Source organism: Cupressus sempervirens, chromosome 8, assembly GCF_028749045.1.
Source record: "Cupressus sempervirens isolate cs-2001-9-10 chromosome 8, ASM2874904v1, whole genome shotgun sequence".
Classification (NCBI taxonomy): domain Eukaryota; kingdom Viridiplantae; phylum Streptophyta; class Pinopsida; order Cupressales; family Cupressaceae; genus Cupressus; species Cupressus sempervirens.
Window position 1 is genome coordinate 839,880,562 of NC_143125.1, and position 25,708 is coordinate 839,906,269.

Consider the following 25,708-nt stretch of genomic DNA (forward strand, 5'->3'; position numbering starts at 1 on the left):
TTACAATGGGTTTCCCCTGGTAGCCTCTTAGGCCCCAACCCCATTGCAAGCCACTTCCTAACACTACACATAGATAACCTACCCTAAGGTCATGAAATCACAAATCAAAGAATCATAGTAAAATCACCTCAGTCTTGTACAAGTGATTGGAAAGAATCATAAGTATAATCCACAACAATCACATCAGTTCTCCACGAGCAACTGAATAACATCAAATGATAAATCACAATATCCATCGGTTCTCCAACGAGCAACTAGAAAGTGTCCCACAATATCCATTGGTCCTCAATGAGCAACCATAAAGAATCCCAAAATAATATTGATCGAAGACTCCAAATGGTCAAGTCAAACATGTCACAACATGACATCATCAAGAACAAATCATCAAAAAACATCTTAGTCCTCTCAAAGCGACTAGAAGATAAATCAAATATAACTGATCGATGACTCAAAAATGGTTAAGTCAGGTATCTCATATACATGCACCTCAGCTTCACACAAGAAGACTGAAAAGCAATAACAATCAATAATCCACACACATCATAGAGCATGCCATCGCATTACCATGGTTGGGTTTTAAAAAGATCGAGATCAAACATCATAATATTACAAACAGACAACTCCCAAGCCTCTGGTAACAACCTAAAATTGGTCAACACTAGGACAAACCCCAAAACCTCAAAACATAATTAGTACATAGAAAACATCATAATCTCATAGTTCGGTTTGATTTGAAAGCACATGATTAGGTTATATATGAGGTTTCAGTTTCCAGTTTTAAAGTATGTTTCAAGTAACTAAGTGTCATAGTTTACCCCTATGGATTAACCCATTCTCATTCTTACAATAAAAGAAATCACATCATGAATTAAAGTATTAATAATCATTTATTAAATTACTAAAATAATAATAACTGATTGTTAAATAAAATTAATCCCAAAACCCATTAATATTTGAATTTTAAATAATAAATATAATTATCATAGTTAAATGGTATTTATCATTAGTTTCAATTAGCCTCATTAATAAATCAATAATTACTAAATTTAATAATCATTAATTATTAAAATTTATATCTCTTATAAATTATTTAATAACTAATAATAATTAATTATTGATTAATTAAAACCTCTTAATAATGAATTTATTTAATAATTATTAATTAATTAAATAATAATAACAATTTACTATTAATATATATTATAATTTTTTTAAAAATTTAATAAATTTAATATGTTTAAAAGGTAAGAGCCTACAACACAATGGTAAATTGTGAGCCTCTTATCAAAGAGGTCTTGGGTTCAAATCTACCCCGGCTTAATAAAATAATAATTAATGTTAATACATAATAATTAATCTTGGCTTTGGCCTTTTACCAATCAAAATAAAAAATAAAAAATAAAAAATAAAAAGAAAAAAAAATAATATGTTTAATAATATTTAAAAACATTTAAAAATTTAATAAAAAACAAATACAAATCAAAATGCATTAGTGCAATGTTTTAGGCCCATTGGGCGACCTTTTAAGGCTACCACCATGCAGCCACTGCAGCAGCAGATGGCCTACTGTCGCAGGCAACAGTTATTACTGCTGCCACATATAGCAGTACGTCTATGTATGCAGGGTACCACACGTGAAAAAAGGTAAGGAAGAGAAGGGGGGGTGGGGGAGGTGGTGACCCCTGCCTCCCACTTCTATATATATATATAATTTTTTAAATATGAAATGTTACAATAACATTTTTAAATATATATATATATATATATATATATATATAGAATAATCTTGTTTATTTAATACCATAACTCCCCACCCCCCAAATAATTATATATATATAAATATATAATAACATTTATAACTTTAGTCTTATAGGAAAAATATATTTAACCAATCAAAATTCCTAATTTAAAGATTTTCTTTTTTATTTTCAAACCCTTCCCAAGTCAACTCTAGTCCACAATTCCATTTTAATTCAAACCCAAAACCCGATTTTCAACATTCGATTATGAAAGGGGTTCTCCTATTTGTTTGACTTCTTAATCAACCTTACTTGAATAAAATATAATTCTCCATAATATATTCAGCAATGTTTTCTAATTGATCATTAAACCCCTAAACATAGATGAAATTAAACAACAAAAGATGCAGAATGAAGAATTGATGGATTCGTACAATGAAATTTGAGAAGACAAGTTTCTTTACAATCACGAAGTAGACAGGAATATTAAATTGCATAATTCAATCAGTGATCAAAACACAAGACCCTACCTATGCCTGATGCTAATACGCAACTCAGAAGATTTGCAAGAGAATCTGCTTCTACCCAAGATCTTCTCTCTAACAATTAATCCCAAAATTTTCCCTTCTAAAATTTGCTTCCAATTTTGGCTTCCCAAATATTGCGTCCAAAATTTGTCTCTCCAAAATTCTTTTTTTTTCAAAAATGAACCCCTAATTGTGATAAAGAGTTCTCTCCTTAAATTGGGGCACTGATTGTGCGTTCACCCGGGTGAACTCCCTGCTCCCAACCTTTAACTCCAAATTACTTCTTATTAATCTTTTCCCATGCATGTTAATTGCATTATTAAATTACTTTATTTAATTACCACTTGACTTGACTTTTAATAAATTTATTATATTTAATCCCATGCGCACTTTATGCAAATAAAATATCTTTATTAAATTCACATGTTTAATCTTTTAAATTAATTTCTTATATTTTCAACTCATGCACGCATCATGCGATCTAGAATATTTTTAATAATTTAATATATTTTTTCTCACTTTTAATTTATTTTAGAAACTTAATTGATAAAATATTTATTAACTTAAATAACAATAATATTTAACATTTATTAAAAAATGAACTCTAAATATATTATTATTAAATTAAATAAATATTATCATGTTCTAAATTTATATTTATAAGTTTTATCTCCAAATTTAATTCCTTTTTATTTAATTAATTTATCAACTCATTAAATATTAAAATATCATAATAATTTTCCATTAAATTAAATGATTAATTTAATCTTTTAATTAAACTTAATTAATAGAAAATACACCAAAGACTCATAAAGACAACATACGAAAATTCATCATAGCAAAACACATACAAAATCAAACTGAAGGGTTATAATCATGAATTAACATCATTTGACGTGTTCAAAGGGTACTAGACTCAAATGCTTGTCCTAATTTTCAATTAGGAAAAATGGCTTAAAGGTATGGGATTTGGACTTAAGAATTCATCTCCCCTCTCTTACCATTGAGATAATGTGATAGGGTACACTCATCCTGACAATTCAGGGAAGTCAATAGCCGGTACCTGCAACCTGCATAAAATCCCTACATGTACAAACACAATATTCTAAGCTAAACAAGAAATGGAAGGAAGTGGTGCATCGTGTAGATCTCGACTAGCAGGTGATTACGACTCCCTTCCTTAACCACATTAGAAATGCCATACATAAAAAAAACAAACACACACACCATACACATGCAGTATGGGGTAAGTATCCATAAGAAAACAAATGTGATAATAAACCATCTAACTAATCATCATCAATAACTAAAAACATTGAATAATCATCATACATACATGAAATATAGAGTACCAAGTAACCTCATCATATAATAACTTGAATGTAAAACAATATCTAATAATCTTAAAACAATACTACTAATCATCAAACATAAAACTGGCCTAAAAGAGTTTGGCAATGATAGCAAAAAATGACTTAGGGGCAGGCACTACATGATTACTTACAAGGTAAAACATTTGACATCATTGTACTTTATGAATTGTGCTTTTTATTATTATTACTGTTACTAAGCCATTAGAAATTTTGAGCATTTATCTACCCTAGTTAGGGTTTGAAGTGTTCTTTTGGGTAGAGGATTGTTTAATCATACATGGTTTGAGGGAGCCTTGCACATCTAAGTCTTATATTTTCTGGTAGGAATCATGATGATTGAATTTTAGAATGAAATTAGCAAATTTATTTCTATGAATTATTAGATATAGTTTTGAAAGCTTATCCGGAACCATTAGTTTTGGCTTAAATATAAGAGTGAAAATAACAATTGTCCACCATTTTGTAACTCTCGCCCTAACTTATCTGACAATTCATACATTTTTGCTTTGTGTTAGAATGCACTAAATCTTCACTAGGAATGCCATGATCTGAGAAAATGACTCACACATCGTTAATGATGGGGATTTAGTCAAGATTCAGACTCTTTATTCTAAAGATCATTTAGAGTTAGTGAATAAGAGTAATTGGATGATATTAATGAACAAAGATCTTTTGTAAAAATGGTTATTTATCCAAATCTTGTGATAACTAATATTCTCTTGATCACATCAGGTACAATACAATCTAATCTAAGATGGTCGCAAGTTCAAAACTAGGAAATCTTATTTTCTATTGCTCAAAATAAAGTTTATATTAAAACATAAAGTTAGATCAATGACTTAGTTGATAAGTAGGAGATATTTTTCATAGCAAGTCAAATTGTGATATTCAGGATTTAACTATGAAGTTTTATGTCAAACTCATTGACCTATGTTTTATGAGTAGTGATTCACATGAATCTATTTCTGATTAGAATAAATAGAAATAGCAGTGCTTCACTTCACATCTGTGAACATCACCTAAAGTCAATGAATGCCAAGTGTTCTCTATTTTGACTATCTGCCCTAACATCTCCTTTCATCACCCAACACAAAATAATTAAAACCCTAAAATAGGACCAACCAAATAAATAGGAAAGTGGATTCAGATGGCCACCTTGCTCCTCTTTTTCCATTGTTCGCAAATTCCATCTCCTTCATAATCTTCCATGGAATTATTTAATTTCTTATATGTTAGTACTTTACATGACTGCTAGTGAAAACCAATCCTTTTATGTTTTTAATATATCTAATGAATCTTGACGAATGGTATAGTTATGGAATTTGCAGGATCATGATTGTTGAGATAAAGAGAGGAAAGCCAATAAACTTCCATGAAAGAAGCAAGTAGAACGACCATTAACAGAGAAGCAGCAAGTGAAAGCCACGAATGTGTAGAGAAGAAAACCATGTCAATAGAAAAAGGGAAAGCCAAGTTAGAATCATGTGCAGATCATGATACAATTACAATAGTTGAAGCTTCGAGAAATCCCATGCAATGGCACAGGCTTGTGAGACTGAAAATAGAAGAGGCTGTAAAACGTGGGCCAACATTCATAGTGATGACATACAACATTCTTGTAGACAAGTGGGCGTCTATAGACAGACACAGAGCCTGTCCGAGGGATGCACTCAAATGGGAGTATCGCAGGGAGAAGTTGATCTCCGAAATCATATCATACAATGCAGATATAATATGTTTGCAGGAGGTGTAGGATGAACACTACGTGGACTTCAATGATGCATTGACATGAGAGGGATACAAGGGATTTTATTTGCCAAAGCCAGGTTACAGTGCCCATAGAGATGGTTGCGCCACCTTTTTCGTAAGTGAAAAGTTATCTTTCCTAACAAAATTTGACATTCAGTATGAAAGCAGAGAGCTCTGCAATTCGCTGGCCTTGAAACTGAAGTTAAAGGAGCCTCATGATTTGAAGCTTGATGATCTCAGGAAATTTTAGAGGTATGCATTGGGAACAGTCAATTGATTCCATGAGAGGAACAATGTGGCTTTGATTGTTTTGTTAAGTTTGGAGTCGAATCTGATTTGTATAGCAAATACCCATTTGGTGTCTGCTAAGAGTTCTCTAGAGGTTAAGATGTGGCAGACTTATTCTTTACTAGAGGTACTCCAATAGATTTTGGTGTGCTTTGGGAATGATGATGATGATTTGGTCATGGTGATATGCAGTGACTTCGATTCTTCGCCTGCTAGTACCGCCTATTCTTTTCTGGTGCATAATGAAATTGATCCGGAGCACAAGGATCTTGAAGTGGATGAACAATTTAGGTTTGATGCAAACAAGTTGAGGAGGAGTTCTATTGATTTGTCCAACACTTATTCTGCTTATTTTGAGCAAGGAGTCTCAGATGATGACTCTTGTTATAATGATGATGATCATCATGTGATGAAGCGTTGGATGAATTCACAAACCAAAGAGCCCATGTTTACTCATTATACATTTGATTTGAAGGAAACTTTAGATTACATATTCTACACACTACCATTTGGAGGTGGGAAAGTTTTTGGAGGTTGTGGATTGGGACGTCTCTCAGGAAGATGATCGATTCATTCCTTCTCTTGTTTGGCCTTTTGATCACATTCTTCTCCTTGCATAGTTTTGTTTCATTGGTGACAGAGAAAAAGGGCAAGCGAGTGATGATTCTCATGATTTTGAAACTGATGCAAAAAGTTCAAAAACTAAATCAGAAGATAAAGAAATAGAAATATATCATGGTACAAGATGGGAACCTTCCCTTGATGTTGGAGATTCTACAACCTATGATGATGGATGGGGCCCTTTGTGAATACTTTAGATCCTTCTAATGTGAGGGGACAATGTGATAACCAGGATGGTGCTTCTAACTCTATTGATGTTAAGGGGAAAATGGATGATCAGAGGGATACTTCAGATTCTCTTGATAGACAAGGAAACTCAAATAATTAGGATGGTGTAGAGGGGAAAATGGATGATCAAGAAGATACTTTAGATTTTTTTGATGAACAAGGAAATTCAGATAATCATTATTTTATTCACCATCAAAGTGGAGAGTACATTTAATGATCTAAATTAGTTACTTTATAAAAGGAAAGGTATATGTTAAAGAGAGATTTTGGATAAATCCATGAGTTGTTTGTGTGGGGCATGTTAATCCCAAGATTATGCTCCACTTAGATGAAGGAGTGTTTAGAAGATTTGGAAGATTAGAACAAGAGTGCATTTTAAAAAGAAACCTCTAAGATTATATAAAAGTTGGCTCTTCTCTTAGTGTTTTTAGGAAGGGGGAAGGAATTCAAAATAAAATCTCTATGGTTTTATAGTTAGTGGCATGACTAGCAATTTCGTCTTTTAGGAAAGTGTTTGTTGTGACTAAAAAAGAAGATTATGGTTCATGCTTTGAATTTTATAAGCTAATTAAAGAGGATTAATTTTTTTTTTCTCTTCAGATATTTTTAATTTAGACATTTTATTGATGTGATTAATTTAGGTTTTTTAATTTTAGAAGTTCTTTGTTTCTTATATATTATTCTATAAGTTTTTTAATTATAAAAAAATCTAGATAGATCTATTATTTATTTTGCAGAATTAGCTACAAAATTCTACATGGTACCAAAGTTGAACAAAAAAAAATTATAATGATTACATTGTTTTCAATATAAGATAACAACGTGTACTTTAGTTTGCTTTACATAAAGAATGCATGTTGCATAAACATGTGGAAATCACAAACAAAAAAAGGCATTTCCAGATCCCTAATTTAAGGAGCAAATTAATGCAAAATTTGAAATCTTCACAAGACATGAAATTGAATGATATTTAGCAAAATATTTGGAATTTTTACACCTTTGTCTAGTTCATTCTTTATGAGTCACTGTTTACCATAGTACATATTGGCTAAAAACCCATATGTTTCTACTTGAACTATTATACTTCAAGACTAGTCAAAGTAAATTAAAAAAACCTACAACAATAAGATAGATTATTACTATCTTGTATACTTCCATTCCTTTTGTTGTTAGACACCCACTCTAGTACATGGATAGCATTTTCACCAAAATCTAAGAGGTTAGCTCAAGTCTATTTTACAATGTTTACAAATGTTATCAATGGAGAAATGTTAAAATCGGAAATGAAGAATAGAATAATGATTATTTTCCACATTTTTCATAAATATATTATAAACCATAGGCAGCCCTCATCATATGTGCTCATCATCATGTCCTCAGTAGTGTCGCGTTGGGAGCTTTGAACTATGACATCAATATCACAAATCAACAATGCTAGAAGAAGTTTCAATAACATAGATTGGAACAATTATTTTTCAATGTTGGTTTGGTTGGCTCCTTCTATTGGTTTGTGGCTTTTGTTTTTCAATGTTGGTTCAATTAGCTCCTTTCTATTGATTTGTGGTTTTTTTTTTTGGGTTGTAGCTTGGTCTCTTTTTTTTCCCTTTTTGACAGTGGCTAGGTTTTTGTTTTTTGGTTTTCCAACATGGGCTGGTTGGTTGTTTTTGATTTTCCAGCCTGGGTTGATTGGTTTTGGTTATGTTTGTGTCTTTATAATTGATGTTATTTTTGTTGTAAGAATTCAGCCTATGCTGGATTCTGATTTATTTGCAATAAAAAAGTCATATGATGCCCAAAGCATATAAAAGGCAATGAAAAATAGAAACATGATCAACACTAAAAGTAAAAAAAATCTATTCAATAAGTCATCGTGAAAGAAACAAGTGGTACATTAGTTTTTATATTAGCAGCTATATGTGTATCTTCTATTCAACAATAGAAATTTAGGAAATCTAAGCACTTCAGGATATCCAAGCACATCTCAAAGAGGAAATCAAGGTGTTATGAGATAACGAAGTGGTTCTATTGTACATGTTTATTCTTGTGGAGATACATGAGTAAATTTTAAAAGAAGACCTATATTCTACTGGAGATGTGGGAGTAAATTTTTAGAGAAGATCTATCCATTAGGAGAGATATAGGTAATTGTGTTTTGATGGAATCCTTAGATATCTAAATGCAGTTCCAAATGAGCTAGAGACCTTACTAACATTTTTTTTCATAACAACACAATAACAGGATAGATCTTTTTACTAACATGTTGAATAATTATGAGGTAGAAGCTGAAAATATTTTAATGAAGCTATTTGTACAATCTTATTTTGAAGATGTCAGTGATTGGTTTAGAGGACTACCTAATGAAAACGTTGGGTCTTGGGAGGATTTTGAAAAAGTGTTTCAACAAGTAGTATAGTTACAAGACCAATACTAGCTTTGTGCTAAATAGATTTAACAATATTAAGAAGCTACATAAACAATTTGCACTTGATTTTAATATCATATTTCAAAAGGTTGTGGATAGGTTATTCCACGAAATGAGGTTGGATGAAAATTTATGCTTACCACTAATTTTCATGCCTTTTATAATAAGATGCCTTATTTATTGAAGAATAAGGATCCTCAAACTTTGAGAGATTCTTTAGAATTATACTATATATTGAGAGTAATAGAAGGGCATCTAGAAAATTAGGTAGAAGAGAAGAACCTAAATTGTTTGGAAATAGGGGATATGTAATGTACCTCATAATGGCATAGTAGACCATGTCCCATGGATCTGGAAGTTTCTCACACACAAAAATACAACATAAGTGTTGAAAAGCCTCATTAGTCAAAAGAATTTCCTCAAGCTAGCTTCGTCTATAACCCTCACCTATTTCCTCCAATTATTTTCTTCCATAGTAGGCCAATGACATTTTCAATGAACTCCTAAGTGATTTCAAATGAAAGTCCATTGATAATTACCCATCGGTCCTTCCAAGAATCAATGAATGGACTAGAAACCCTTTCACCATGACTCTCTATGCATTCCATAAAAGGAATCAAACCACCCTCAAGAAGGTATGTCCAGACAACTTTATCCTTTATAATGAGTTCCTTAATTCTCATTGGCTCTATATGGGCATAATATTTTTACTTGTTGATCCTTAGCAAAAGATAGTATATATTTATGTAGTCATCTAGAATCAACCATCATGTAGGACACAAAATAGTATTTGATTGGAACATTTCCAAGGAAGTAGAGTTCAATTACATGATCGTCCTTAATATAATTCTCCTCATCCTCTTATTTGGATCGTTATAAGTTCATTGAACTATGTATTTCTCTTAATTTTAGCACCAAAAAAGATGTGAACAAATTAGTATGGTAGAAATGGAGTATTAGATGTGCCAACTCCTATTTGGTGTTGAATAAATGTGTGAATGAAGTATAGTTTCTCTATTGAGAAAATTTGAACTATGCTAGTGAGTTTGGAGTGATAAGGCAAAATAAGGAATTGTATAAAAGGCATTTGTGCATTTTTCCAGTTTAATATGGTCAAATGAAAATTCATATGATAAGATGAAGAGAATGATCAAAGTTTTTCATAGATTGCAAAAGATCTTCAACATTCCTATCGAGTACATTATTGAATTTGGATTGACATGTGATTTGTTGTTTACACATGTAAAAATATCTAAAATGAACGATTCATGTCAAGAAGTATTGAAATTGCAGCAATCTCTTCATATCCACTTTTCTTTTTTGCCAAGGCCTTGAAGTTCTTCACGCAGTAAAAAGTTTTGATTTCTACTTGAGATTATAGACCTAGTTATGGCCTGATAAATCATCAATAAATGTCACAAAAAATACAAATTATACCTAAGAATTCCTCTTGCATATCACAACAAACATTATCATGTACAAGTTGGAGATGAGTTTGTTTCTTCCATAATTTGTTCACAAAAATCTATCATGATGTTGATTTTCAAGAGCACAATTGAAATAAAATTCATCTTTTGTTTGGATTAATCAAAGACCTATAACCATATTCTTATTGCGAAGCCAATTTAGTTGTTGAAAATTAAGATTACCATAGTTTTGGTGTCATAACAATGACAAAGTCAATGGTTCACTTTTAGGCATGCATATTAGTTGAAACCAAAGTGAGAGGAAAAATCCTATTCTTGCTCATACGAGCCTTAACTTCAAGATGAAGGTTATATTTTTTATCAAAAATTTTGTATTTAAATTATACTTAAACACACTACAATATTTTGAGTCAAACTGTGATGGCAATTTGTGATGGTAGTGTGATTTGTTTGTGATTTTTATGTTTTTTTTAGCAAGTTTTCCTAATGTGATCGTTATACTGATGTTGGCATCATAATTGCAACATCAGCGTGATTATAAACAAAAATAAGATGAAAATATGGCATTAATCATTTCCCATTTGTTTTAATTGATTGTGGAGAGTTGCACGCGAAAGAGGGTGGAGAGCTTTGAACATTGGTGGAGATCAGTGGAGATCTAGTATTTCATTGCCATGCCCTTGTGATCATTGTATTTTGTTGTCTTTCTATTGCGATATCTGTATTTCATTGTTGTGACCTTGTGGTCTTTATGCCCTTTCTTTGTGATTTCATTTTCATGCCATGCCCTTCTAATCTTTGTGCCCTTGCTCTGCAATTTCATTGTCATGTTGTGCCCTTGTGATCTTCGTGCCCTTGTTCTATAATTTTCTTCTAGGGGAGAAGAGGTACCTATGTAAATGTTCTTTTCTTTTCCTTCTAAACATGTATCTCTTTATCTTTCCACTAGTAGGTGATTAGAGAATCTTTTCTTTCACTTGGGGTCCTAAGTCAAAGATTTACTAACATTCCATGTTCCCATAGTCATGCAATTGTTAATCGGATAAAAGTCTCCCTTCAAATGAACCCAAAAAAATTGTTAATGGAAAATGATCAGCTCTCAGTTTAAACCTTACATTCCCAATGACACTTCAAGCCTTCATGTTGATTTACCCTCTTGGCGGTGCGTAAGATAATGCATATAATTTCTTTTTGGGAAATCAAATTGATAGCTTTCATGATCATCAAAATGTTTGGCTTGGACTTGTTCATCATGCCAATTGGAAATCATATGGGTAAATCATTTTCAACTACCAGGATTTTTAATCACATAATGGATAGTTCTAGAGTAGTGGTGCTCTACCAAACTCATTTGGCATAAAATCCTTCTCTTTAAGAGATTTGCAATACATTGGCAGTTATCTTGATTTCATAATGATCTGGACATAACAAGAACAATAACATTTTACCTTCCATATTTAAGATTCTAAATTTCTAAAAGTTGTAAAAAAAATACCCAAAGTTAGCAACTTTGATCCAAAGAGAATACCCATTTTAATACCAAAAGATGGGATCAAAATGTAGGTGGGTTGCTCTTGCTACTAGAATTTAGTTGTTTTCCCCAAATCTATACTTCATGTTAGATAATTTCAAATTTATGGTAAATATAACCTCCAAAACATTTAGTCATTTGTTTAATTAGATCCAACCCTCTAGAAATTTAAAAAACAAACAAACAAACAAACACTTAACTACATATTAGAAACACAAGTGGCACTTCTATTTGTTAATTATACTAACACATCTTATGGTGGATTCTAAATCATTTTATGAATAAAACTAACTTCATTAATCCAAAACCAAAAGTATCTCAATATTATCACAATAAAGGTACAACCACATGATTCAAAAACTTGTAACTAAATCCAAATACCCCATCTTCAATAGTCTAGTGACTTAGATTTATTCTTATCAAAATATATCTCTGCATACAACTCACTCAAATACTTTATGAGTTATGTAGTTAATTTTATATTGGCCATATTATTCCTTCAAAAGGTTTTCATCTATGATTCATCTGAAAGCATATTCATAACAATAATTTGGAGCTCTTAAAACATAGAATATGATTTCTAGCTACAATTCAACTATTTTCCTTAGCACATGGTGATGCTAATTCAGCTTCATTATGTCTTACCATACTAATTTATCTATTCAAGGAAAAAACTCTAGACTTTCAATTAATCTTCAAGTTCAACATTGTTCTACATTTGGAATGCATGTATCCAATGTAGCAATGTACTCAACCAATACTTATAACTAACACTTTAAATTGGTACTAGTTATAATGAATCCAATTTGGGTGTATCATCAAACCATTAATATACATTTGAAATTATCAAATTCTGAAAGATCACATACTAGAAATCTCCTGTGCATTCAATACCAAAAACATCACACAAGTTGATCCGAGAGGTGATTTCCTTGGAAATTTAGCTCCACATCAACCAACAATAATACCATTGATGTCATGCATCTAATAAATGTCTTTCACCTCTTCTCTAACAATATGAAACTTTAGCTCTAATACCAAACCATGGGGGAATAGAGCATGTAGAATAGATTGAGTAGATAAAATATAAAGGATGTTTCCTTCAAAATATTTTCATTACAGTTAATTCTCATTCATTGATAATATTTGGTTTGATATACATAATATTTTGTCTTGGTCACTCACATGATATGACAAAGGGTAACACCACCTTTACCAACTCATAACCAAAAACTTAATTCACCGCATTTAAAGAGATTTTCCTTCCAAAAGTTTGATGAATTGAAGCTGGGCTCCTACATTACATATACAATCATCCTACCATTTATTATATCAAGTTTTTATGGAATTTTTTTGAAATGGTGGTTTAACATATTCAAACATGAGTTAGGGCCTTCTCAAGAAAGTCATTATTTCCCTTCTTTCTACTTAAGTTGTGGACAAAATGGAATGGATAAGCTTATGTAAATTGAAGTCAGATTGATTTTTTTACAAATGCATATGAAGATTGAATTTTAGAAGGAAAGTAGAATATAATTTTACTTTTATATTTTTTATTAATGTTAGGGGATTTCATAAATATGATTTAAAGCTTAATTTAATTAAATTGAATATAAATACATGCATGCATACATACATATATACATACATATAATATATATATACATACATGTATACATATATACACATATATACATGTGTATGTATATATATGTGTCTCTCTGTGTGTATATACATACATACACACACATTTGTGTGTTTCTATGTATGTATCTATGTATATATAAAGAGATATCTTTTTTAAGGTGCTTATTACATCTTAGCACAATAGGAAAAAAATGATCTAGCTGCATACATATTCTAGAATTCAAATAATAAAACAATAAAACTCAACCCATGCTAAGTGACTTACCTCAATATCTTGCATAAAAATAATGTAGACCAGGAAAAATGGGCAGAGTTCGCAAGAAATTTTTCAAAAAAATATCATAGCAAATATTTTTAGAAAGAAACAAGCCCAAATCAATCCTTCAATCTACAAACAATAGATGGCAGCAATCACCCATCTATCTCCAGATTGTGCAAGAACTTGTTGTTTTACATAATCTAGATAGATATTGACAGTTCCAAAGCCATAAACTTGAAGACCATCATGTGTGTGTCCCACATTAGGGAAAATTTGGATGTCATGTTCTTGTGCATATGTTTCAATCACTTCCTTCAAACTCAACTGAGGTGCACCCATGACATTATTTGAGTGAGTCCCACTGCCCATGGAATCTAAGGCTTGTTGTTGATGCTTCATCACCCTAAGATAGCTTACCTTCTCTCTAGCCCTAGGTTGTTCCATAGTCATACCCTCTATAGCTTGATTCATCATTTCAAGGGCTACATTTAGCTAACTTCTTATCCTCTCATCAACAAGAAGCTCGGGGCTATATTGACACAAAATCATCAAACTTCTAAATATTTGCCTCTACCATATCCTTTGTTTCATTGTTGATAGAGAAAATACCAACAAATGGAAGGGTCAAGCAAGAGATGATCCTCACGATTTTTAAATTGATGCAAAAAGCTTAAAAACTTAATCAAAGGGTAAAGAAAAAGAAATATATCATGGTACAGGATGGGAACCTTCCCTTGATGTTGGAGATTTTACAACCTATGATGGATGAGGCCCTTCTATGAATACTTTAGATCCTTCTAATGCAAGGGGTAGTGGGATAACCAGAATGGCACTTCTAACTTAATTGATGTTAAGGGGAAAATGGTTGATTAGAGGGATACTTCAGATTTTGTTGATAAACAAGGAAACTCAGATAATCAAGGTGATGCTTCTAACTCTATTGGTGTAGAGGGTTAAATGGATGATTAGGGCAATACTTCAGATTATGTTGATGAGCAAGGAAACTTAGATGATCATGATTTTGTTCACTATCAAAGTGGAGAGTGTTGGTAAATAGATTTGTCTTCACACGAAAAGATTGCAATATGACTAAAAAATGCCTAAAATCAAAAACAAAACAACACCAATAGTTGGTTCGTGTTGCAATGAGATTATGCAAGCACCCTCTAAATTTTACAGGGTATAGCTCCACGATTGGATATGCAAAGAATGGAGTTAAGAAATTCTTTTAACTTGAAAGCAAAGGCTACCATCACTATTCTTGAATAAGGGGAAAATAATTACAACATATAAATAAAATAAAACAACTTCCACGTACAACAATGAAAATACATGGTCCTTCCACCCATACATGCATTCAGAAAGAAAGAGAAACGATTAAACGAACAAGAACCACCTCTGCAATAAATTAATTCGGAAATAGAATAGAAACTCCATTACTCAGTCTTAGTCCACACATGAACTAAGAACAAGATTAATTCGAAGCACGTAATCTTTGAAACACTGGAATCTTCATTCAATCAAAAATTATATAATTTCTGAGAACTATTGACAATCCAAATTACTCGCAGAACACTAAGATAGAAATCTAAAATAGAACTAGTAACCTGGATTACAATAAAAAACTATCCCCTGTACATTCTACATTCCCCTCATATGTAGCACACAGTCTGCTTCTTTCAGAAAAAGAAGAACCCTTTGTCACTTTCCCTCTCTGGCATATTTAACTTTGGGTAATCCCGTAATCTTTTTGGTCGTATAACTAAATCTTTAGAGATATTTATAACTAATGTGTCTTCATCTATTTTCCCATGACTTATATCCTTCGAAGTCATTATGATGTTATTACAAATACAACATTATAATATTAATCAATATCATGGTAACTTAAATTAATGAGTTAATGTCATACCCCGTCGATTCGGTCTATTTGCTTTTTCTTGTGTATTATAGAAACAAGAATATATTTTTGGCATTGCTTGCTCAAGATATAATTCTGCATCATCATCGCCATTTTTATAGCCATGTGCCAATCACACAAAGACTTGGATTCTTCACCTTATTTACCTCTATGACATCTGTGTTTGGGCATTCCATGTATCGAGACTTTGTGGGATGAGTAAAGAGGATCAATATATTCCGCTGTCGTTGTCAGGCTCTGTATTCTCTATTCATGTACCATCTCAATTTGCAGAATTTTGATAGAAACCGGAGTCACGACCCTGGGTTTCAGATATGCTCGATCAAGCAGAGATACTTAACATATGGAATCAAAGATAAGTCTTCAAGTTTGAACCATGGAGATAAGGATCGGGTTTGAATTCAAAGACTATATATTCTACTCATTCACCGAGTTATCTGAAATTCTTCCACGGCTTGGTGGCTTAGGTTTGATGTGTTGGGTCTGAGGCATTTCATCGAACATATCATGAGCATTCTTCATGCTTTGGTACATAGCTAAAACCATTAACCTTGAACATGTGATCTGTGTGCCTTTCGGGTTATCTCCTCAAGCATGTGACGTTGTCGAATAACTTTGATGACCTTCGTGACTAAACCAGCATTGGGTTGACAATCCAAAATCTTCTTAACATGTTACGGGCTCTCAAGATGGATGGGTATTATAATAAGAATTGTGTATCAAGATTGAACATCTGGCCGTGCCCCCAAAGACCATGATATTGTTTAGGATTCTCTTTTCCATGCAACTTCTCTTATGCTTGAGATGTTCCATCATAAAGTTCACATGCACTATGTGCTCTAAATGTGTATGCTCGGGTTTGACATCAGATTCCCTTTGTCTCTGTATATCAGGTTCTGAAACCATTATCCACTCATATGAAAATGACTCTAAGCTCTTCCCTCACTGATCATCAATGTCTGTTCATTGAGGTTCTAATGTTGTGCTCATAGGGGGAGTTTCAAGTTTGGTCTTCAATTCTAATCAAGAAATGCCACTTGATAATAGCTCAATCCTTTGAGTAAGTAATCTCAAATGATCTCTACTGCAGCTCCTCATCTCATCTTGTATAGATAGAGGATCAAATATTTGAATTCCTTCATATCTAATTGAATATGATACTTTTAAGAGTGTCACAAGTCACCTAGTTGGTATTTTCTCCCACCTTGATTTTGAATCTTATGCTCTCGGCATCCTATGAACCCAATATAGTTTACGCCCATGATACTTTAAGAGTGTCACAAGTCACCTAGTTGCTATTTTCTCCCACCTTGATTTTGAATCTTATGCTCTCGGCATCCTATGAACCCAATATAGTTTATGCCCATGATACTTTAAGAGTGTCACAAGTCACCTAGTTGCTATTGTCTTCCAACTTGATTTTGAATCTTATGCTCTCATCATCCTATGAACCCAATACAGTTTATGCCCATTCCCTTTATTCAATGGGGTTTTCTCCATCAATGTGTGATTGATAATAATTGTTTGTTCCATTGACCATATTATTCACCATAGGTTTATCATTATCAACAAATAATGGCATTTGGTGTCTTTGCAACAAAAGATTCCTTCCAGCAATCATCTATGTTAGAGCTCTGTACTCTAGCTTGTGTTGTTGATCCAGAACCTAGAGAATGTGAATTGAACTTCGAAGTTCTACTTGTGGACTTTTGAATCATTTCACATGAGGATTTGACCATGGTCTTGCACATTCTAGGAATAATCATCTAAACACGCCTTTTGTGCCATAACGAACCAATGAACCTATTTGAAATGTAGATTGAACCTTCGAACCCGTTGAACCATTGAACTTGTTGAACAAGTACGAAGTGATTCAAAACCACTTTTTACCATCTAAACCTATTTTGTAGTGCCTCTCATGTTTGCAATCTATACCTTGTCTATTTTGATTCAAGAGATACTTGATACTCTTATTATATGTACTTTGAGATGACCCGAGGGTCAAATGTTATACTTTGATTCAGTATCATAGATGTTATATTGCTATGTTGTCAGTTTATCATATTTGCATGTTGATATCATTGTGAGATGATACTAGATCTATGATGATATCTGATTGTCTATTATTTGGACATATTTTTTGATTATGTCATGTGATGGATTTTATGCTATGGTAATTTACTTCATTCTTGTCTCTTTATGCTTTATGCAAATGTGAGTGATGTAAATGGATTTTTAGGTATAATTGAATAAATGATTAAATTAGGTATCTAATGCATTATTGCTTTGGCTATGATATTATATGTAATTGCACTTGATCATGTGTTTTAGTGTACAGGAATTATATCCCTAGCAGTGGCACATGGAGTTAGTGATTTAGCTATTCACATTTTACCATTGTCATCTTTGTGTGGTCGGCATATCCTTATTTTAGTTATTTAAATTAAAACCTTTCGGTGATTATTAAATTCGAACTTATCTGCATTTTGTGATTAGACTAGTGAGCATGTTTGTGCATTTAGAGGTTCACATTGTCGCAAAATTTGTTAAGTGATTTTATATGATTTTGGGTTTTCGGGCTTTAAATCTTCTTGAATTTAATATTTGGTAGCTTTGCCTTAGGTGAATTCCCATTACGAGGAATAACCTATTTTCATTTGGGTCAATTCAAAGACTAGCTAGTCTAACTGGCTCTTTGCCCTAATCGACTATTCACTCAAAAAGTGAATAAGTTTGGAAAGAGGAATTTAATTCCTCACTTTTTCTATTTTGAAAATTAGAAAATTGGAGAGCTTTTCTAAAATCCTCTTCTTGAAGGATTCGTTTTCTGCTCATTCTAAGAGCTGTGAGCATGGAATTTTTGCGAGATTGGGCTTGCTAGATCTGGTTCGGGTAGACCTTGCTTTGTTGTGATTTCTAATAGATCCAGTGGGCGATTTATTTTATTGTGTTGTTTTCAGTTTTGGCCCCTTTTGGTGTTAGGTAGGGCTTTCCTGTTTTCTTGCTTCTATTTTTTTTTGGCTTTTGTTTTTGGTAGCTATTTGTCTGGAGGCTAAGAATTGATGTTCCCCTCTGTTTCTGTTGGCTGGTTCTGCCTAGTTTGTTGGGTATGAATATTTTCCCTATTTTTGGGATGGGGGTTTAACGTTTCGCACCATTATGTTGGTCATTTTTGCATATAGTTTCTGAACCCAAATATTATTAGATTTTTAGAGTTTTTTTACCCAAAAGGCCAAATGGGTTTTAATTTCAAAGTTTTCTAGTTTTTGGAATTTTTACCTCATTTTGTGTGCTGCCCTATTTTCTCGGATTTTCTTGGCATGAGTTTGGTCATGGACTTGGATCATCCATTTGAATGTTGGTTAGACTTTTGTTTTACTTTTATGTTGCATTGGGATGTGTGTCACAACCATCCTCCCAAGTTTGTTTTTAGTTGAGTGACTTTTTGCTTTGTGTTCTCATCTAGTCCTTCAGTTATGATCTTCATGATGGTGGTACACCACACATGAGTATGTGCGCATACATTTGTTAGGTGACTTGCAAGGCCCAATCTTTCATGGTACTTTTAGAAGTTATAATCATTAGGGTTGGGTTGGAAATTTGCATGCCTACTGGCACTCATCGTTGGATGAGCATGGGTAGGGTAGGGTAGCATATAGAGGGGGCTTCTATATCATAACCTAGTGATCATGGTACCATAGGTTGGTAGAGGGAGCTTTAATTAAGTGATATAATTAAAATAACACGCTAGGTGGTAATAAAATGTAGATAATAAAAAGGTTCAGGATGTGCTCCTTCCATTGGGAAGTCTAAGCTAGCAATACTAGCTTGGTCTTTTCGATGCCAAGTGACTCTCCATAATGTCAGCCCCTACTTAGTATCGATTGCGTGCTTGACCAGGACCTGTAGTTTATGCATTGTCTATGTCTTGGTTTCAATCATCATATTGTCTGGCGTGTGTGTTAGTCATGGACATTTTCTTTGTGTGTGTTTGTGGTTGGATCATTATCTCCATCAACACAGCGGGTGTGGACCTACGGGTTCCATGTGGTTGGGAGGCATTGCTACCTATACCACTGCTAGGGACTAGTGTATAGAGACGGTCTCTTGTCCTAGTGCGACCGTTGTTGGATGTTTTCACTTGGTGCTTCAGGTTTCAGAGTATGCTTTCTTGTGATTTATGCTTTCATTGGGATGCTTTTTTATCATGTTTAGATGGTGTTACTTATTGACACATTTCCTTATTACGATGATTAGCATATGATAGATGATGTTATTTGTATTTGTAGGATTATCTTATGCTTTACTTTTAGCATGTTAGATTTCCTTATGTTTATGTTGTAGCATGTTTTGGTAGTGACATCCTTATATATATAGTACCGATGATATGATCGATAGCTTGGGATGTTACATGCGGAGGATGGCTAGGACCCACAATGGTCTTATGATGCTATTATGGTTGGGAGGAACCATGTATTTAGTTTGGTTGTACTATTCATTGTGATGTTATTTATGTTTATTGTGATATTGTTTTAACAAACTGTGATGTTTCCTTTTGTACTTTCCCTTCACTACTTATTAGATGGTTAGATGTTGTTTTCGTCTTTCGATATTGTGTTCGAGTGTTTACACCTCAAAATGTGGATCCAGTACTCCTCGGTGTGGAGGAACTTTATTCCTTAGCTTTTTACCTTTTTGTTCATTGGCTTGTTTTCTTGGGATCTCCTGCAAAATCATGCTCTCTCACATGAGAATGCAAGATCTCATGTGGTCACGTGTTAGGTTTCTTCACGTGGCATTTGGCACTTTCTCATGCAAAACCCAACACTAGTTTGGGGTGTCTTGGTTGTTGGGCCAAGTACTTCCTCATGCCAGTTGGTGCATATCTTCACATGGAAGGTGTTTACTCATGTGGCATGTTGCACATCTTTGCACAAAAATTTGTCTGCTACTGTTCCTTGCACGCAAAACAAGGGGTATCTCCCCTAGTTTTCGAGGATCAATTTTTGGTGATTCTAGTACCCTTTGGGTTTGCTAATTTGCCATGCCTTGACAAATCTTAGATTATTTGTATTTTTTCTTTTTGGATTTCATTTTCCAATTGTGTGTGTGTCAGTTTGGGTAGTTGCATTTGGAGATTCGTTGGTTATCAGGATGGTGATTTAGTCTTTTGTTGCAATCTATGTGATCCATGTATGATGTTGTCATGTGCACTCATACTTGTTCAAAAAGAAATCTTGGCTTGTATTTCATTCTTGCTCCAAGGATCTCCGAGTAGGGGGTAAACCCACAATAATGGGTTCCACTTTTGTGGGACAAAGAATTTCAAAAAAATTTGCGAATTTCGCATATCATATGTTCACGCAAACATACTAATTATGTTTGTGCAAATATAATTAAAATGTATGTTCACATGAACATATTTCATATATATGAGGTATGTTCGAGCGAACATACTGATGGGGACACAACCCAAGAAGAGAATGGACACAACAAAAAAGGGAAAATTATATTAACTGAGAAAATAAGCTAGTACAAACAGTACAGGAAAATAAACTTCAAAACATGCCCTAAGGGCTTACAATAGCATAAATCTGGAGATACTTTCTCCTTTCAGTACCTCCTCTCAAACTCCATTCTGAACTGCCTTTTACAATGCCATAAATCTCCTTAAATAGACCCCAGAGGGTTAAGGACTAGGAGTACATTCTAGAAAGTGCTAGTAGGCATCCACCGACCAAATAGAAGGTTCCAGAAGCTGTGTTAGAAGTCGGTGGAAATCTAGAAGAATCTAGAAACGGTACTCGAACTTTCAGGAGGCATAACTTTTGAATTGTAGCTTCGATTGATGAACTATTTACATTTTTGGAAAGCTCTCGAAGCACTCTATAGCCCTATGGACAAGCTTTGCTCATCCCCCATTTTTTAGACCTTTTCAAGGTCATTTAATGCCCCTAACCTGACTTTGAAGCATTCTTAGGAGGTCTCCAAAATCTGAAAAACTGCAATAACTTTCAAACCGTAGGGCCTTTTGACCTGATTCTTTTTCTGGAATGCTCTAAATCACATTTACATTCATCTGACCAATTCACACCTTCTAGGTCACCAAAATGATGGCCAAATTGCATGCTCCTATTTTTTTGGGATTTTCTAGCACACTGATAGTTGAACTATGAGAGTTGGAACCTTTATTTGACCCAAATGGGTATCCAAAAATGTAAAGACATGAAACAAAAACTAAGTCTAAGTACATTTTTTTTTTGGGTGACACAAGATTGCCCTTATACCTCTGGATGCTCCTGCATCAGACACCCAGGGTAGATTGAAAAGTGACCCTGTCACTTTATGGATGGTAGAGGAAATCCCAAATGGGAAACCTCAGATGCTGAAATCCAAGTTGAGTCCTCGATCGGCCGTCCTTTCCATTTGACCAAATACTCTTCAAACTGCCTGTTTCTGGTACTCCTACCCACACGATGATCTAGAATGTCTTCTATCTCCTCCTTCTTAGAAGCAAGAATTGGACATGGCTCTAACACCAGCTCCTCATCCGCACCATCATCATGATACTCTGTTAAATCTACAATGTTGAAAATGGGAGAAATGTGAATACCATCTGGTAGCTCCACCTCATATGCATTTCCTGAGTCATGTTTCTTCAAAACTTTACAGGGGCCAAATTTCTTCATTTTCAGCTTGTTGTAAGTACCAACTGGAAATCTTTCTTTTCGTAAGTGCACCATGACTAGATCCCCTACTTGGAATTCCTTATGTCTTCTCCTTTGATCAGCCCTAGCTTTATACTCTTGATTCATCTTGGTAATGTGTGCTTGAACCTCCTCATGTAGATGCTTAATATGTTCAGCAAATTCCTCAGCTTCAGCACTTGTCCTCTCCCCTTGTTCTATCTTCCTCAATTCTGGTGCAGTCCTTGGGCTATTCCCATATACAAATTGGAATGTTGATTTTCTAGTACTCCTATTTATAGAGTTATTATAAGCAAACTCTGCCTGTGGTAGAATCAAATCCCATCCCTTGGGCTTATCCCCAACTAAACATCTCAGCAAATTGCCCAAACTTCTGTTTGGCCGTCAGTTTGTGGGTGATGCGTGGAATTGAATTTCAAGTCTATTCTCAACTTTTTCCACAATGTCCTCCAGAAATACCCCACAAATTTAGTATCTCTGTCAGAAACTATACTCCTTGGAAGACCATGTAGTCTTACCACCTCTTTGAAAAACAAGTCTGTAATATGGACAACATCATGAGTTTTGTGGCATGGAATGAAATGTGCCATTTTGGAGAACCTATCAACCACCACAAATACTGAGTCATTACCCCTTTGTGTCCTCAAAAATCCAAGAACAAAATCCATACTTATGTCCTCCCATGGCCTTGATGGAACAGGAAATGGTTGATATAGGCCAGTATTGTGACTAAACCCCTTGGCAACTTTACAAACCTGGCAACTCTGTACAAACTTCTTCACATCCTGTGAAATTTGAGGCCAAAAATAATGTTCTCTAAGAATGGCAATGGTCTTATCTCGACCAAAATGTCCTGCCATCCCTCCACTGTGTTTCTCCTTAATCAAATTTTCCCTCATGGAACTCCTTGGAATGCACAATTGACTACCCTTGAACAACATGCCATCCTGAATCAAATAGTCTAACCACTTGGTTCTATTTACAACAACAGGTTCTTTACAAGATTTCCATGCTTCAACAAAATCAGGATCCTTGGGGTACAAATTTTTGAGTTCATCAAACCCAACTACTTCAACCTGCATTACTGTAAGCAACAACTGTCTCCTACTTAGTGCATTTGCAACCCTGTTAGACTTTCCACTTCTATGCTTCAACACAAAGGTATAACTCTGCAAGAACTCTACCCACTTCATATGCCTCTGATTCAATTTACCTTGGCTATTTAGGTATTGTAATGCCTGATGATCACTATACAAAACAAATTCCTTTGGTAATAAATAATGCCTCCATTTCTTTAAGGCCTGAACTATTGAATAGAACTCTTGATCATAAACAAAATACTTCTTCTTTGCATCATTCAATTTTTCACTAAAATATGCAATAGGCTTACCTTCTTGGCTTAATACAACCCCAATAGCACTACCACTGACATCACAATCCACCTGGAAAACCTTTCTAAAATCTGGAAGTGCCAACAAAGGTTGTTCTGTTACCTTCTTCTTCAGCAATTCAAAACTTCTCACAGATGTTGTAGTCCATTTGAACTCTTTTCTATCCCCTCTTATTGTATCAGTTAGGGGTACACATATGCCACTAAAATTCTTAATAAACTTCCTGTAAAAACTAACCAGACCATGAAATGATCTTACCTCAGTAGAAGACCTTGGAGTAGGCCATTCCAAGATGGCTTTTACCTTCTTCGGATCCATTTTGAGACCTTCAGGTGATATAAAAAATCCCAAATAGACTAACTCCCTTTTTGCAAAATTACAGTTCTTCAGATTAATTAACAATTTATCTTCCCTTAGCCTTTCAAGGACACTATGAATATGCAATAAATGTTCTTCCAAAGTCTTGCTGAAAATTAAAATATCATCCAAATAAACAATAACAAATTTTTCCAAGAACTTCTTAAGTACCTCATTCATGAGCCGCATGAAGGTGCTTGGGGCATTCGTCAATCCAAAGGGCATGACTAAGCACTCATAAAGATCCTCCTTGGTCTTGAAGGTTGTTTTCCACTCATCTCCTTCTCGAATCCATATCTGGTGATAACCACTCTTTAGATCTATCTTTGTGAAGTACTGAGCTCCACTCAAGCAGTCCATAATATCATCCATCCTTGGCAAAGGAAATTGGTACTTGATGGTGATCCTATTTATAGCTCGAGAATCTGTACACATCCTCCACTCTCCATCCTTCTTTGGTGCGAGTACTGTAGGTACTGCACATGGACTCAGGCTCTGTCAAATCAAGCCCTTCCTCAACAACTCCTAAACTTGTCTATTTAGCTCCTATGTTTCAGTAGGAGTCATCCTATGAGCAGCTTTGTTAGGCAAACTAGCTTCTGGAATCAGATCTATCTGATGACTGATTTGCCTTAGTGGTGGCAATCCATCTGGAACATTACCAGAGATAATATCTCCAAACTCCCCTAGTAAATCTGAAACTTCAACTAGTATTTCACTACTACCTTCTTTATCTTTCCTAGGAATCAAAGCATAGCACATATGCTAATGTTTCATGCCATCTAAAAACTTCCTTTCATCAACAAGACAAATCCTTGCACTGCTACATACCTTTTCCCCTTCCTTTTTCATGGGCTTCAATTTGTGGCGAACTCCATCCTTTGTCAGAGAGTATGTGTTTGCATGTCCATCATGTACTGCATGTCTATCAAACTGCCATGGTCTACCCAACAATAGATGGAAAACATCCATCGAAATAACATCACAGAGAACTTCATCATGGTAACTTCCAATTTTGAATTTTACTAAACATTGTTCACTTACCAGGACCTTATGATCATCTTTTACCCAAGCAATCCGATAGGGCTGGGGATGTTTCTCCCTCTTGAGCTTCAGCTTAGAGACCATCTCTTCTGATACCAGGTTATCAGTGCTACCACCATCAATGATCACGTCACAACATTTATCCTCACACTTGCATCTGGTACGGAACAAACTCCTCCGTTGTCCTGGTTCAATCTCACCACTTAGTAGGACTCTTTCATTTACCAAGGTCTCTCCTCTTTTTGCATCCTCTGAATGTGATGATTGTGCATCCTCATCCACATGAGCAACCCTAGCTTGGCTCTCAGCTCTCCTATCTATCCTTCCTTGTCGTTGAGGGCATTCAAAGGCATGATGACCTTCTTCATTGCAATGGAAACAGGTACCATGGAAGCCTCCTCTTCCTTGTCCACGTCCTCTACCTCTTCCTCTTTGATTTCCAAATTCTTGATCATGGGAGCAGTTGAAACCCTCATT